Source organism: Rattus rattus, chromosome 12 (genome assembly GCF_011064425.1).
Source record: "Rattus rattus isolate New Zealand chromosome 12, Rrattus_CSIRO_v1, whole genome shotgun sequence".
Classification (NCBI taxonomy): domain Eukaryota; kingdom Metazoa; phylum Chordata; class Mammalia; order Rodentia; family Muridae; genus Rattus; species Rattus rattus.
Window position 1 is genome coordinate 5,163,252 of NC_046165.1, and position 18,109 is coordinate 5,181,360.

Below are 18,109 nucleotides of genomic sequence, written 5' to 3' on the forward strand. Positions count from 1 at the left end.
TGCCTCCTACCCTGTTGCTCCTATGGGCTTCCCTTTTAATTTTTTAACTTTCATTTTAGATCAGTTGTAGACAGGGATGAAAGATAAACGTGTGTGGCAAACCTTCACAGTGGTACCAAGGAGTCCTGAGCTCTCTGCACAGATACCCTCTTCACTATTTTATGTACCTGTTTATCTACTGCACGTGCACTCATAACATCACTGTGGCCTCTAACCTTGTCTCTTGAATGTACTGTACCACAGAACTTCTAGTTTCTTCTCTCTTCAAAGTTACAGGTAAAAGAGACAATGCTTTCTTAAAATGTATGTGAACCAATAGTGCTTTCCCCATATATTTAGTAGGAAATTTAATTAATGTAAGTTCTTTCATTTTGGAATTTTGGTGTTCTAGCATAGTCACCTCCAAGATCAGCGATTGCCTATGCAATTCATGAAGAGGGGCAGAGGAAGTTGCTTTTTAAAAATTATACTGGGAAAAGATTTAGTGTGGTAAACTCAACTGCCATTTCTGCAAAATGAATTAGGGTTCTTTTCGTTTAGGGTTATCCATATCAAAGCATCCCCATACTAACTCTCATGACCTTGCCTTTTTTTCCTTTTCTGTAGTTTCAGTGTGTTTGCCATGGTCTTAAGGTAACTCCTAGGGAAATAGGGAATGTCTTCTGGTATTGTGACTAAAGGATGCTTAAGCAGTATGACAACAAGACATTCATTATGCCAAGGTAAAGCAGTCAATGATCTATGAAGAAAATAGAACCTCATGCTTAGTATTTCCAAAGTGCTTTCCAAGAGGGATTGTAGCCATGTACTAAAGGGAGAAAATAGACTCAAGTAATTTTATAAGACAAAAGGATGAGAGGTGTGGACTCTCATCACTTTAAAAACACATGAAGTGCTCCCAGTCTGATTTTTCCCAAGCAAAGAGCCCTTGACTAGGTAGAAGAAAAGTTCTTCAAAATGCATCAGCCAGAAGCACTGTGCTAAATTGCCCAATTACTCATGTTCTGTAGAAATGTTGAAGATGTGGTTCACACACCCATCTGATAGTCCATTTCCAATCACAATGGTCAACCAAGCAATTCGCTTTTCCTATTCTGGGGCTAGGGAAGTGAGTATGGTCATAAGCTAAACATGCATGGCTACTGTGTATATCTGAAGGGGCTACAGCCCAATTAGATTATTTTCTCTTTTTTTGTAAAGTGGTGAGTAGGAGCAGGAGCAGAGTCAAGACAAGATTGTCACTCAGGCCAGCATGTCAATAAGCCCAAGACCTTGCTTTGCACCAAACCCAGCGGATGAGAGTGGGGAGGTGAGACTGAATGATGTTCTAGGGGGCAAGCAAATGAGACTCATTAGCTGTTTCTCTTTCCAAAGCCCAGAGACCCCTAATGAAGCTGTATGAGGAAAGAAAGTGGGAAACGTTGGCAACGTGCATGTTTCCCAAGCACGAGCATTAGTAGGTCACTGAGCCTCAGAAGAAGGGAAAAAAAGTAGTAATGCATAGTTTATCAAAGATGTGTGACCCTGTGATGTAATTCATGTCACATGGGCCATCTAATGAGTAAGGCATAATAAGTGTACAGTTGGGTCTGTGTAAGTCGCCACTTTTATGCCATCAATTAGCCCTCACACTTAGCTGAAACAAAAGAAGCAGGTCTTGTCGCTGCTGGACTTATGACAAGCCTGCCTCTTCCTCATCACTGCCTGTTCCCTCAGAGCGCATAGGTCCTCTACGTAAGAGCAGTGAGGCTAAAAGAAGGAACTAATCTTGGTCTAGCTTCCCTTATGTATGTTGTGTGCACATGAGGAATCAGAATAATCAGTTTCGAGAACGCAGTTGTCAGAGTGGTCTCTCTTATGCTATTTTGCTGCAAATAGAAAAGAGCCAACTTAGCGTGTGGAATCGTGGGCTCTGGATTTAAAAAAAAAATCGAACAGTTAAAGACGGTATGAAAAGGGCAGTTGAGGAATTATGGGTAAAGTCGTTTCTCCACAAACAGGAGTCCTGAGATTGGATCTACAGGGCCCACGTGAGAACCAGCCACAGCTTTACCAGCCTGCAATCACAGCACTGTAAGGTAGAGCTGGGATCCCAGCAACTCGCTCAGCACCCGGGTTCAGTGACGAGATTCTGTCTCCAAAAAAGTGAGATAAGGAAGCAATTAAAGAAAGCCTTCCAATGTTGACTGCTGGCACATGCCCAGGCTCATATGCAGGAGCACATATACATGCATATGTCACACAAATAAAGAACTTAGATTGGATGTAAGTCTAGGCTTGCTGGTTAAACATTATCTCAGCTTTTCCGCATATCAAAGAGCCTCCTGAGAATGAGCTACAGGCTTTAAGCTAAAAGCTTCCAGAATACAACTTGTCTTATTGAATGACTGTAAGGTAGCATTTTGCTCTGAGGTATCAAGTCACCTCCCTAAAAGATGGCCATTGGGCAGTACAAAAGCACACCTCTGAACACCAACAAACATATTTAGCGCTGCACACTCAAGTTCCCCCACCAGCACCTTTCAAAAACATGCTGCCCCTTTATTTCATCCACTCAAACATCAAGGTTGGTTTGTTACATAAGCGATAAGGCTGTTTCTGACTCTAAGCCTGTGGAGGGTCAGGGATGAAGCCTTCACATCTCCGTTTAGGAATATGCACAGAGGAACCTTGAATGCATGTGTTTTGATTAGGATGGCAATAATTAAAAATGAAATCATATGAATGATATTAGGAAATAATGATTAGACCAATTTAATAAAGACCTCTATCACCACTTCACTAAAAATACATTTCAACATGTTGATGATTTAATCGAAGATCGCTGTATTGCAATTCCCAGCTGCGCAAAACCTATTCTCCAGCCTGATCATTATAATCTTGTGCTTTATTAAACATCTGAAAGGAATGGTGTAACGGTCCTTCAAGGACAGCTCTATTAGAAAAAAAATATAATAATCTACAGCATAATGTGCTTAAAACACTTTTTAAAACAGTTTTGTCATTAAGGTGATCAGCACCTGGTTATTCTCACTGAAAGAGTCTGAGATCCGCCTGATTGAAGAGACAGCTACACACTGTTTTCCTGGCCAGGGAAAGGAACTGAAGGGACATTTCTCAGTGTTGTCTAGCAGGCTGATTTCACTAGAATGGGAATCTTCAAAATTAGGAAGTATGATACCCAGAGGTCTCAAGAGGGAAAGAACCAATGGAATATGGATGCATTAAAGGGGATCCATTAGACTGGCTTGAAACTGGGCAAGGTAAATCCCAAACTGGCTCCATTAATACTAGAAAAACAAAGAACCCGGCGTCCTCCACTCCGATCTTTGCTCAGCTCAGATTCCCGTCACCCGCCGCTCGCTGCACTGCCGGACCTCTCTGGACATGAGCCTGTAAGTGGTCTGAAAAGATCATAATGTGATTCAGCAGGAAGCAGGTAGTGATGACTGCTATCCACCTGCTGTGAGACTTAAGGCAACCTAGAAAATCCCCATGAACTATAACGTTCACTTCTTAATATGAAAATAACAGCATAGTCTCCCTTTTGAGGAAAATCAATAAAACACATGTAAAAGGCACGATTCCAAAACTCAGCCCCGAGTAAGTGTTCAAAGCAACTATCTGGCAGGCATCTCAATTAGCATATTATTAGGCATCAGTGAAAATGTATTTTTTCAAGAATGGACTCTTAGAGCTAAGATCAAAGGAGAGTGGGCTTGAATGTCATACTTGTTCATAGGAACAGGGAACAAAAAAGAGCCTTGGGCAGAAAACAGACAAGGAGATCAGAATACAAAGGTAAAGCCTAAGAAAAAACTTAAGGCAAAATTAATAATAATAATAATAATAATAATAATAATAATAATAATACCCACATACACAGCAACAGCCACTGGAATCCCAGTGCAAACTGAGCGTTTGTATACTTCTCTGGTCATACATCTAACCACGAGGTAGCTATGAGAGTTGCGGTCATTTGAGAGGCAATTGAGAGGCAGAGAAGTTAGTGTCACCCCCAAGGTCACACAGGAAGGTAAGAAACTGGGACTTGAGCCCTAGCCTCTGCACTGCCAAGTATGGGCTCTTGTTACTGCATCGCTCAGCATCCAACTGAAAGTGGAAAACTGCCCACACATCCTATGACTTAGACACCCTGTCCAACACAGCAGGTCCCTGTGTCCATGGGTGACTAAGATCACAGTACAGATGCCATTATCCTCGTGCTGCAAAGTCTGTGCAGAGATCACTTTGCTTGAGTGGACGTGGGTGAAACAATCCAGGGCAAATTGGAAGGATGCTGGGATACGTTTTATATTGAAAGCTCAGAGGAGACAGTTTCCTTCAGCACATTCTCCTGCACACGCTTTTCTCTAAGTTTGTTCTTTGTTTTCCTGCTCACAAACAACACCACTCTTGCCAATCAATGACTATATAGACACCTTTATTATTAATTTTTTCATACACTCTTGATCGTGCTCCCCTCCCCCAACTCTCCCCAGATTCTCTCTACCTACTACCTACTCAAATGTATGTTCTTTCTGATTTTGCATCTAATTATATATGACTTCCCCTATCAGGTGAACCCTTCCGTGTCGGCTCCAGTCACAAACAATTCAGACTTGTCTGAATCCTGGCTGTATGACCCTTCCCCTCCTTTAGACATCCTCATCTGTGAATACTGGCACAGCAGGATCTACCAGGCAGGGTACTTGTAAGGGTGAACGATTATGCCAGTCTAAACGTCTGGTACTCTACAAGTGTTTGTTGAATCTACACTTCAGCAGCGGACAGTTCTTACAAACAGCTGGTCTGTTTCTAGAACATCACTGTTGGCAAATCCGCCTCAATGTTAAAGATAACCTATAAATCACCAGGATGAAGTAGTTCTAAAAATTGGATGTGACATTGGATATAGGGGCCTTCTCCTTTCAGCATACCCAACAACGCTATGGCCACTGCCGTCAACAAACCCGGGCGCTGCACACATATCCAGAGCCATTATATATTATTAATGTCACTTTCAGCAATGGAAAAGTGCTTGCCTGTCATTTTTATGAGCAATGACTAGCCCGTGCCTGGGCCACAGTTACTATTGTTCACTTTTTCCTTGTAGAAGTGGATGGTCAGGAACACACACAGAGGAGAGCTGGTGTCAGGATCAAGATAAAAAGGGTACCTCGCACAGTGGCTAAAAAAACAGCTCAGCAGTTAAGAGCATTTGCTGCTTGTCTTAGTTAGGCTTTCTATTGCAGTGATAAAATACCATGACTATGAGCACCTTGGAAAGGAGAGGGCTTATTTCATCCTATAGCATGTAGTTCATCATCCGGGGAAGTCAGGGTAGGAACCTGGAGGCAGGAGCTGACACAGAAGCTATGGAGGAACACTGTTTACTGACTGGCTCCTCATGGCTTCACCATCTTGATTTCTTACACAACCCCAGACCACCTACCCAAGGGTGGCACTAACCCACGTGGACCAGGTCTACCTACATCAGTCTTAACCAAGAAAATGCCACACAGGCTTTCTTACCAGCCAATTTTAGGGAAGCATTTCCCAATTATGGCTTCCTCCTCTAAAATGACTCTAGGTGCTGTCAAATTAACAACAAAACCCAAGGAAGAGGATGCTCTTGCTGAGTGAGAACCCCAGTTTGGTTCAGGGCACCAACATTGTTTGCATGCAACTTATTGTAACTTCAGTTCCAGAAGATCCCACACCTTCTCTGGCATCCTTGGGCACTGTACTCATACGATGCTCTTACATGCATCCAGGCAAAACATTTGTACATATAAAATAGACACAGATAAAATACTTTGAACATATCTCACCATAATGGCATAGTTTAATCAAAACCATCCCACAAGGATTAGAATAAATAATGTTCTCAATTAGCCCCAAATTACATTCAAATAGGTTCTTTGTTAAAAGGTTAAAAATTTTAATGAGAGAGAGAGAGAGAGAGAGGAAAGAAGGAGGGAGGGAGGGGAGGGGAGGGAGAGAGAGAGGGGGAGGAGAGAGAGAGATCCTGGTGCTGAAGTTATAGGCAGTTTTGAACCACCAGCTTGGATGATGGAAACTAAGCTTAGATACTTTGGACAATGAGTAAAAATGGGTATAAAATCTATATAAAATATTGCTTTTCTCAACCACTGAACTGAGAATGGGACCCCCGTTGAAGGAATCAGAGAAAGAACTGGAAGAGCTTGAAGGAGCTCAAGACCCCTTATGAACAACAATGCCAAGCAACCAGAGCTTCCAGGGACTAAGCCACTACCTAAAGACTATACATGGACTGACCCTGGACTCTGACCTCATAGGTAGCAATGAATATTCTAGTAAGAGCACCAGTGGAAGGGGAAGCCCTTGGTCCTGCTAAGACTGAACCCCTAGTGAACGTGATTGTTGGGGGGAGGGCGACAATGGGGGGAGGATGGGGAGGGGAACACCCATAAAGAAGGGGAGGGGGAGGGATTAGGGGGATGTTTGCCCGGAAACCGGGAAAGGGAATAACACTCGAAATGTAAATAAATACTCAAGTTAATAAAAAAAAATATTGCTTTTCTCAAGGAGAAGTTAAGGAATCAGGTGCATAAGTTTACTGACCCATCTATACCTGTAGCTATTACCCCAGTAGCATAGGAAGCCATGCCTCAGGCATGGTGTCACTGCTGAGGGGGGAAATCTGCTGTTACGTTATGCACCGCAGTGCGGAAGGGCCAGGGCATGGCTTAGATACGTTGCAGCTCTAAATGGATGGAAGAGAGGGCTTTAAATCTTCTCACCTCAAAGAAACGATAAATATTTAAGGTGAGAGACATGATCGTCACCCCAGTTCGACTACTCTTAAATTCATACCTGAACTGAAAGGACCAGTGTCCTATAAGCACATACGATTTTTATTATGACACAATAAAAGTTAAGAATCAGCAAACAGACAGACCCCGGTTGCCTCTTTGTTCAAAGTACAGTGTAATTTTGGCAGTGTAACTACAGAGGCACGAAAACCTCGGATGGTTCTGTTAGTTTACGAATAGACAGACCCACTCTGTCCTCACGCTAGGCAGAGCCCAGCTATACCTTTCTCCAAATTTATTTCCATGGCCATCGGAATGGTCCAGGTTCCAGCAGCTGAGTTCTGGGACCCTTTCACCTTGACAACCTCTCTGAAGGTGCCTGTTCCTCTAATTCACATACAAGCAATCGAGGGGGTCCTATGATCTACGATAGTAACTGAGGAGGCTAAGATTTGGGGAAAATAAAGTGTCTGAGGCAATTTCTTGCTTTAAAAACATCTCCTAATTTATTTCCTCTGCCCAGCATTTATGGTCGGCGGCGTCTGGAATGGGAGCGTTAGCTCTTCCACAGCAATTCCAGGTGGGCACGCTGTGCTCCAACGCACAATCTTCCCCCATTGCATTCCCACTGGCTGTGCTGTGCTCCACTCAGGACCCGACTTTTATTTAAAAAAAAAATAAATAAAAAAGACCGTCTGCTTGAAGTGACTTTATTAATTCATTTTGCTGTATTTCTTGACATGCCTACAAATTACAGTTCATAAATTTTCTGATAACAAATTGTTCGTAGGGCTCTAGGCAGAACATAATGTGAGGGTCTAAATATAGAAGCGGTGTTTACATCTGTACACAAGCAACTCATACATAATATAGCCATGTTTGCCAACACCGAGAGCAAGCAGTAAAACAAGCCTGAGCAGCACTGACGTGACGCTGGAGATTTCCCGTCCGCGGGGCCCAGCTCGAGGCCTGCAGGGAGGCTACACCTTTACTCTCATTAAACGCTTCCTTGTTATTTTACAAGTTTCTTTAGAAATGGTTAAGCTGAATAAAGAAGAGGCCTTTCCGGGGGAACCAGTGCCAGGCTCCTGTTCCTATGACAGGAAATGTCTTGGCTACTGGTCCTGAAGTAGTCATTCTATGTGCTGTTTGTTCTCGTTGAGGGGACACCCTGACTCTTTAGGATGTGTGAGAGGGTAACCTAAGAAACACCACGAGCGGGAGAAATCGTCTTCCCGACAGAAGCACACATTGACTGGCTATCCATTACCATGTGATCAACCCTGGAAGCATGCATTCAAAGCAAGAATGCACAGACTGAAGAGTGTATATTTAGGAATACATATGTGTACACATACGGGCATATAACAACCATTAATGAGAAAAGAAGCCATGGATTTGAAGGAAACCTAGAAGAAGTCTATAGGATAGATTGGAAGAAGGAAAGGGAGGAGGAAATGATGTAATTATACAACACTATGGAAAACAAAATGAATTAAATAAGATTATTTAAATATAGACTTACTGTAAAGTACCCAGGTTAAGTTGATTAACATATGCATCAGCTCATCTTCCTACCAATTGTAATCTTGGTTTTGTTTGTTGGCTATGGAGGACCCTTAAAATACACTCTTAGTAACTGTGAAGTGTACTCAGCATTCTGATCTAATACAGCTGGCATGTTGTAAAGGAGACCATTGGTCTTACACCTGCGGTCTCAGTCTGTTTCCTTTGAGTCTTAGTTCATCTGAATTCAGCCACACAGCACCCCACTCTGCCCAGAGACCGCCAGACTTTGCAATCAGTACACCATGACTCCCTTCCCATCAGAAACATGTAAGGGAGAATGGGACGGACGGGCATCACAGTTTGGTCCTTGGAGGAAGTGGGATGCTACAGGAAGAAGGGGAACCCCTGTACCCCATAGGCTCATGGCAACAGGTTTCCATTCAGGCTCACGGGTTTCTTTTTCCACAACACACCCTCACATAGGAAGGGGATGCCGAGATTCCTAACCAACGCATGAGCGTTAAAAGTTACATGTGGGCTGGCAAGATGGCTCAGTGGGTAAAGGTGCTTGCTCCCAAGCCTGGAGATTTGAGTTTGTTCCTAGGAATGCACATGGTTGAAAGAGAGAACACATTCCTGTAGGTTGTCCTTTTACAAGTATGGTACAACATGCACACAAGCACACATACCATGGACATGTGTGTATATATACACAATAAATAAATAAATAAATACATACAAAAATACACAAATAAATACATGACATTTGCAAAGTGAAATTTGGTGTTGTTAGAGCTAGCCTAGGAGGCTTTACTTTAAAAGCCACTTATATTCTGAAAATGGGTATTCCTAATATATATATGTATGTAATATATATATATACTTATATATGTAATAGTAAGATGTAATAGTCTTCTTCATCCTTATTGCTGACTTTCATTGCCATGTCTGCATTAAATTGAATAATATGAGTAAATTAATAGAAGATTTTTATTTTCTTTTTCTCTTAATGGAGGGCAGGCAATGATTCCACCCCCGTGAAACTCTGTCCTCCTGGTTTTCTGATACTTTATTACGATTTATTTATTCTGAATGATCGTTTCTTTCTCCTGCTTTACACTTAACATCCCTTTTTTAAAATAAGTGTGAAACCCAAGTTTCCACTCTCTCTTCTGCCTCAATCCCTAACATAGCCCTTGGGCCCTGAGGCTCACGCTAACTACCTAACCATGCTCACATTTGTTTCCAGCTTCCTGCTAATCAACTTTGCATTTGTAGTTCAGGCTCCTGCTTTCAGTACAGAGGCTAGTCAGTCAGAAGACCACATTTGGAGTATATTTACACGATCATGGAGAGGCCCAAATGGCAGACTCCTCCTGATGTTTCTAATATCATTAATCTGTCTAACATTTTCAGAATTATTCAGATTCGAGACCACAGGCATCAATGATAATTTCTGCTTCTCATCAGATAGTCACTGACACGGTACTGATGTCATGGTGGTGTAGTAATAGTCTATACCCTTTGACATTGCTCTCTTCCTCACGTCACTGTTTAATAAATTTTGGATAAAAGTAAGTGCCCCATTACTACACTGACCTCATACATAAAATATCCAGGAGTTTCTCTGAGACAACCACATGACGCCCCAGTGCAACTCAGAGACATTAATTTGACCTGGAAGAGTCTACCAAATGAGTGTCCATACAAGCAAGGCTATCTTCCCAGTCGAAGAGCACCTACCCATGCTAGGTCCAGAGAACCTAGAGGATGTCCTGCATGCTCATTTGCTTTTACAGCTTTCTGTCATTGACATCTGGAAGCCTATCCTACTGAACGCTCAACTCTAGAACCCCTGAGTATCCTTCCACGAACCCCTCAGGGGCTCTCTAACCCAGCAACAGTCACTGTGCACTCTAGGCTACTCCTTAAGGCATTCACAGGGTTGCCCCTTGATGTGCCAGTCTGTAGTCCTACCATACTTCACGATCACGCCGTCAGCACTATGGTACCCAGGTGAACGATGCAGCTCTCCAGGCGTCAGCAGAATGCCTTGTATAGCATAGATGCTCGGCAAGTACGTGCTGAGCATTGAACAAGGGTGGTCGAGTCTTCAGAAGGAAAAAGCTCTATGAAACATACACAGAGCTCAGCGGGCATGGGAACAACCTGCTCATGGGGTAGACTATAAGGAGATCATCCTTAAAATGCCTCCTTCATTGAAACTTGGTAGTTTGGAATCTCTCTCTCTCTCTCTCTCTCCCTCTCTCTCTCTCTCTCTCTCTCTCTCTCTCCTCTCAAGATCCCATGCTCAGAAGTAGTTTATGGCTCCTTAGTGTAAGCTTTGTCCTTTCCCAACCCTACATCCTCCTCTCCACAATCAGACTCATCTAACCCTTAGGAGACTCCATGGTCATTTATCATGAGTTCTGCTTGGAATCCTAATTTCATCCATCATAGCTGGACTTTTCTTGCACCACACACTCCAAAACACCAGGGTTTGGATTCCCTTTATACATATATATATATATATATATATATATATGTGTGTGTGTGTGTGTGTGTGTGTGTGTTTCAAGGCTTCAATATCCTTGTCTCATATTTGACTCACATATATGTGTGTGTGTGTGTGTGTGTGTGTTTCAAGGCTTCAATATCCTTGTCTCATATTTGACTGCTCTTTGGATCGTGTGTTCTTCCTCAATATTGTCCCCAGTCTTCACATATACATATGCATAACCCTTCCTAACCAAACGCTAGTCTCCTGTAAAACCAGTGCCAAGATACATCCGCGGGTTCTAGTGTCTGCTTTTCAATGCAGGAGAATTTCCCCTTGTGTCCTTACTGTCATAGACATGCAGCTTGACGGGTCACCTGACTTGCTCCACAGTGAGCAGCTAGTGTGTATCTAAAATAGAAAAGAATGTCTGAGTTAGAGTCCTGCTTCTTCCCCTCTGGCCCTCTTGTGTTTCAGTGACCTTGTTTCTGACTATGGATACAACGTGTGGTGGGATGGAAGGCATTAAAATAAATTTGGAGAAGTTGGATTATATTGCTGCTGCCCGTGGACATTCTTATGTTGAGCATGTAAATCAGGACCCAGAGCAAAAAAAAAAAAATCTGTCCCTGGTGATTCTACGAGGCCATGGTCAGAGAATCAGCAAAGCCCTTCAGAAGTATGGCATACTCTTAAGAGGAGAGACACTGAAAACGTCATCACAACCCTCTGTGCTTCTAATAGGTGTGTAGTGCTAAGTAATAAATACACCCTGGATTGCTTCAAAATCATTGAAATAAACCAAATCTCACTTTTTAATGTGGGCAATAAACTTTTTCCCTAGGACATCCATTAAGATTTCTCTAACTTAAAAAAAAAAATAGCAGCTGACTTATTCTGTATTCCTATAGCTTGGAATAAATAGATCAACTAACTTTAAACTTGGCAGGTTTACAGTTCTCACAGAGAAGGGAAATTAAAGCCAAACTGAAGATAAAAAAGTAAGTTTTTTTTTATATTTATGAAGTCTTAAAATTACAGAGCTGAACATACAAGGTCAATACAGCACTGGCAGAGAACTGGAGTTAAATATTTCCTACATTAGCTTTATTTCCTCCACTGAGAAACCACTGAGGGAAGGCAATGTGAGCAGAGCCGCAGGCAGGCAGCAGGTTAAGGCCTGACACTCTGCAAACGCACTGCTCTGAGAACGTTCATCTGTGTGAAACCCCTCTTCCTTCTTTGCTTTCTTTGTCCTTGTGCATGTGTGGAGGCCGGAGGACGACCTGCTTTAGAGCAGTTCTCTCCTTCCATCAAATGGGTTCCAGAGACTGAATTCATGTCACCAGGCTTGGTGGCAAACACTTTCCCTCTACCCTACCCCCAGTCTCGTGTTACTCTGAACAAACTCAACCCTTAACTTGGATTTTCATACCCCATAAAATGGACAGTTATCATATGCTAACCAACGGTAAACAGTGTCAGGTTTACATTGGAAGTCATGTTCTCTTAAGTACTTGGAGACTGAGACATCCCTCAATCCATATCTGTATCCGATGGGCCTGTGTTTTTTACCTCCACCCCCTGAGGCAAAGCCTTTGCATTTCCCACCTATCACCTTAAGGTGGGACACTTCTTCCACAAACTCTTTATCAATAAAAACGTGTTTTGTAGAGGAACTTTTCTTCCTTCCTCTGACCTTGTTCAAAGGGGTTCACCTGACGCTGGCCCCTGTTTTGGCACTGGGAGGAAACAGATCTACAATAATGCCACTTGTTCCCTAAATACATGAGGCCTTTCCAGCATGTCATCGAAGGTTTCACCCTCAACAGAAACATTTCTGCACGTTGACGGACTGTCTGTAAAGCATGACTCGGAATATTAATCTTCGTGATATTCGTCTCTCTGATCACTACAAGTTTATTAACATTTAATTGTCTTGAATTTGAGTTTAGTTTCCAGGAAGCCTGGATGAATTAGCATATTCTAAGTAAATCCTTGTAAGATATTAGTTCTTGATCTCAAAGGGTAGTTAATTTAGGTTGTTTACATGACAGATTTGGACAGAGCTAAAGGTTAAATTATGCCTTTGAAGTATAAATGCACTTGACAGCTGATATTCATAATTTTATAATTACCAAAACTATGATTAGAATTGTCTAAATATTTTATGCTAGGAAATGTGCCTTCTGATTTCTTCTCTCCTTCCCTGGGAGATGACCTGACTTTTGAATTTTCATTACCCCTAAAATTATCAGCTTCAGAACAGCATTTATGAAAAGAAATTAACATAAACATTTAAATGAGGTTTTTCTGAAAACTTAGTTGCTCATGTAAAATTGAAAGTCAACAATGAAATTACTTACATTAATCATTCCTTCATTCACTCAACACATAATTATGCTGAGTTTGGGGGTAATGCACAAAATAAACCGAAGTCCTGTTCCTGTCGTTAAGGAATCTAGTGAGGGAAGCCAATTTGTCTTTGTTGATTTCGGGAGCTTAGACGCACCGTTGTGTTCAAAGATGAAGTGACTGAAATCCGTGTTCAGCTAGAAGCTCCGTGAGTCTGGAGCCCACCCGGGCAGCTCACTGTGATTGTCTGGTATTAGAACAGTAACAGGTATGCGTTCATGTCTGGTGTTTTTAAAGGCAGCTGAAGAGAGGCCATGTTGGAAGCGATGGAAAGCACACACACGGGTGGTGATGGAGCTGGAATAAGCACACAGGCTAGGAAGAATGCTCACGTCAGCTTGGGGAAGGTAGAGTAGACAGCACTGGGCTGAAGCGTGGATAAAGAGGTGTCTTCAAGTTGGCAGGCTTGACGAGGCGTCCCGGTCAGACAAGGAGGGGGTTGTCAGGACATGCAAGGCTGAGACAGTGTGGCGTGTCATAGCCATGAATGCCTTGGTGTAGCTAGAAATGTACTGTGGATGCAGTGAAGGCTTTTCTATAAACTGTCACCCAGGTACAAACAATGCTTCTCAATTCATCACCATGAGAGTTTACCATTGAACCTGTCCTTCTTTATCACATCAGTGTTAATGTTTGTCATGTTAGCCAGAGGGCAGAGGACCCTGGACTCTACAACTTAAAGTGAAGAGTCTCTGAATACTGCGATTTTTGTTACATCCTAGAAAAGTTTAATAATTTCTATATACCAGAGCCATAGTTGTTCTGTGACATGACAGGGTGGAATAGCCTTGTCTTCTGTACTGATAGGGCCTGCTTCAAAAGCCCCAAACACTACTACTTCGTGACACTACTCTCTTCAACTGTATGGGCTGCACACTGGATAAAACAGCGTAACACGTGCATCCAGATAACCCTCAAATGATACCTCAGGTAGAACAGAGTCATTTGTTCTATGCGCACACTCGGGAATGATCTCTGCAGAGTGCTTTGGGAGAATAAAACCACAACGACAGGAGGTATCTCTGTCATGGGGGTTGGCGAGACTGGGAAGAAGAGGAGCTGACTGTGTTTGTAGCGTAAGATGAGGGAGAAATGCACAGTGTGGACCAGTGAGTTCTCTGAAGGGCCAGCACTGAGAAGAAAAAAAATATAACTTCAGAGGTTGATTGGAAAAATGCAAAGGTTAACTTTGCATGTTAATATGACGCGTCTATGAAGTCTCCAGGCATCTAATCAAAAATCTTGACAATTGGGTGGGAGATCACATAGAACAAACTTTTAGACAAAGAGCCTGATGAAAGGACCCTGACAAAGCTTTGAAAATGCCCTAGCAAACCCCACTACTTGGCACGCTCGTTTTAAACTACTAATTCAAACATTTTAAAAATCAGTAGGCCACTTAAGGCAGATCACCCTTCTTGTAGGTCTCATCCACACACTTGAAGTTCTGGTTGACCAACTGACCTTTCGCCAAATAAGACTGCACCTTTGTGATCTGATGGCTCGCTTCAAATGACGACGCCTACTCTTTCTGATTCTAGAGCAGATTACTGTTCTCAGTCCCCAACTAGATATCGGCTTGCATAATTTTGAACCGAGGCATCTGCTTACTTGAGGCACAAGTATATCAGATGTGATAGATGATCTGCAAAGAATAGACATACATATTTACCATAGACACAAACATAGGTCACACATACAAATGTATGTATGGTTTTATATTATATATGTATTTATTATATTAATGTATCATATATTTACAATTATTTTTTTCATTCATTTCAGCCATGATGAAGAATGCAGTTTAAAAAAAAAAAAAAACAGGGACTACTGTGAGAAAATACGGAAAGTTGGCAAAGAACTTTGCTGATGGACAACGGAAATGCCACTTTATATGAAAAGATGGTGAGAAACTTGGGAAGAAAGGGGGAAGGTTAAGCTAGCACCAGCAGCTCTGGATGTCTGACCTCATGCAGTCAGTGGCCTGAGCTGTATTTATAAAGCTTAGAAACCAAACTGTCGGAGGAGAAGAAATCTAGAAGCTTGGGTTCCAGACATCATGCAGAGAACGGGTGAGCGCCGCTGTACGAACCCAATTTTGAATCAAAAAGCATTAGAAAATACTTTCAATTAAACATTAGCTTGCCGGGGTGCAGGTGAAGGGGTGCAGGGAAGCGATATTTGAAAAACGAAGTAATTAGTTTGAGAAGCGCGAGCTTGCCTTTCTGTAAACTTCCCACCATGTAACTTTACCACTTTCCCCTAAATCCAGCTTCACAGTGAGCAGGAGCAGACCCGACTTCCTCGGGCGCCTCTGCGACAGCTTCATCTTTCAAGCAAATCTCCAGGATAAGAAGAAGGATTTGTGGGCCTTAAAACACTCTGTGCTACCGTAAGACATGTAAGCCGAGAACAAACCGCAGCCGGGCCGTGGCAAGGCCTCAAACTAGAACTTCCCCTACCTTGCAGGTAAACACATTACTCATGCTCTGGCCCAGTTCCAGACAACTCGCCGTGCAGAGAAAGATGAGGCAGAAACTATCCAGGCAATGGGAAAGCGCTAAGACTGTATAAAGAGCAGAATTAATTAAAATGTTCTTCAGTGAACTCTATTCCCTTTCCCTCCCTTCCTCCCTCGTCTCACCCTTGACCCTTTACATTTAGTAACAACAAGAATGCCATCGAGGTCAATCTGAAGAAAAATAAACTTGCCTTGTCTGCTTAAAAGGCAAGGTTTTTAAAATCAGAGATAGAAAATTAATATTTTTGCCTTTAATGTCAACTCTAATGAAAAAAATGTCTTCCTGATGGGAAGGCTGTTTCCTGTGCCTTTTGAGGAATAAAGGAATGTCAGACGGGTAGGTCTATGTGTGCCTACTGAGGAGGAACGGGATGTTAGAGCTACTGATAGATATAGGGGTTTCATGGTTTGGTTTCTTTTGGAAAATTGCATTCTCCTGAGATACAAGTGCCTCCCATGGCTCTCAATAAGAATACGGCTTCCTTCCTTACTCCCATGAGGGGAGCCCTGGTTTCTCCAAGATATGATGGTCCTCAGAAAGATGCCTCGCGTCGTGAAACAGAACATTCTTCTTGTTCCTGTAATTTACCACTTCCTGCCTGGTACTGGAGTTACAGCCCTAGGTCCTATTATTCTGTGTGGTTTGGAAAAAGAGGACACAGGAGCCCAGGAGCTGGAGTAATGTGAACATTGTTATCCCTCCAGGAATTTTCTTCCCATGGTCCCAAGCTTGAGGCTGAAATCCGCATTCTAGGGTAAATGCCTATTGTGACTTGAGAGTTTATTTTAAATTGAATCTTTAATATGCAAATGTGAGATTCACCTGGGGCACCATAAGAATGAAATCTATCCTGCATCCTGACTTGCACTCTTACATTAAAAGGAAGAAGAGTAATTTTTTAACACACCCCTACGATGGTTTTATGCAAATTCTTCAAGCTAGGCAAATTATTTTTGTGTTAAAATTTTTCAACCCCATAAAAACAGGAGTGAATTTATGTGGCATTTTAAAACGATGTTGGGCACATTGTAAAGCTATTTCATCTCATTTATAAAGAAGAGTGAACATAAAAACAGGCCACAGCATAATTAATAGTGAAGTGATTTATGGCACCACATCCTTCTCCATGCATATTTATGTATTTTGTGTAGACTGGTGCAAGTTTTCCCCGCCCGCACCCTCTGTCACTCCCTTTGCCACAGAAGGGAAGTGGAAACAGCAAAACTTGTGGTGGAGCCCCTAGGTTCTCTCTGACACACACGTGTGCATGCACACATAGGCTCACACACTTACCTTCCTGTGACAATTCCCGTTCCTCACTCTGGAATTCCCCTGAAGGCTCCTAACAGTACTGGTACCTGTTTCCTATCTCAATGGGCTCCGCTCTACTCTACTGAGGGCACTGGGGACTTCTACGCACCCCAAGTGAAGCTGGCGCTGTTAGATTGAGACCCCCAATATAAAAAACACCAACTGTGTGATTGGCAAAGCGATTGTGTAAGTAGCTACTGTATTAAGCTGAGGTACCACATGGAAGACTCTTCCGTTTTCCATTCTTTCTGAAATTATTTAGTGGTAACAATTCAATGATTATTGCTTGAGCCCCTATTTGTGCCAAACACATAACAAAGGCCCCGGAAATTCAAAGATTATCCAGGCATACATTCCTCAACTTTAAGGTGATAGATTGTTTTTTGGGAGGGGTGGAGTGGGGCTGCCTTTTCTGTCCCATATCCCAGATTTCTACTTGTTTCCAATGTGTGCAAACATGTTCGCTTAAAGAGGTATTTGATTTCCCCACTTAGACCCTCTTTCTCCCATTGCATTATGGGTGTGGGTGAGAACTAGTAGGCTCATTCATGCGTCTTCACAGCAGCAGTAAGAATACTAGTAATACACCGATTTTGAAGGTAATTAACATTTCAAAGAACTCACGGAAGACAAGTAGGGCTTGTCTTTCCTTGTGGAGACACAGAACATCAGCACTTACCAGGCTCGAGATAATGACGACCAGATGCCATCAGCACCCTGTCACGCCATCATTTCTGCCCAGAATCATTGATCTGCGTTTCGGTATAATTTGAGATAAGGTCTAAAATATTTCCTAAGCTTTATAAAGGAGACGTCTTGACTATAGAGTACAGAACAGTAAATATGCCGGCTTGGAGCGATGCCATTTGATTTGTACTGACTGCATTCAGCTGAAGCCTCTGCTCACAAGGGTTTGATGAGATAAACTGGAATAATTGTTCTCTTTTTACACGGGAAAGCACGAGCACAAAGAGCTTATCAGTCTCACGGTCCGAATAAGAGGCTGGGATCGGAGCAGAACTTGACTCAAAAGGCAAACTTTAATCGTGCATGGA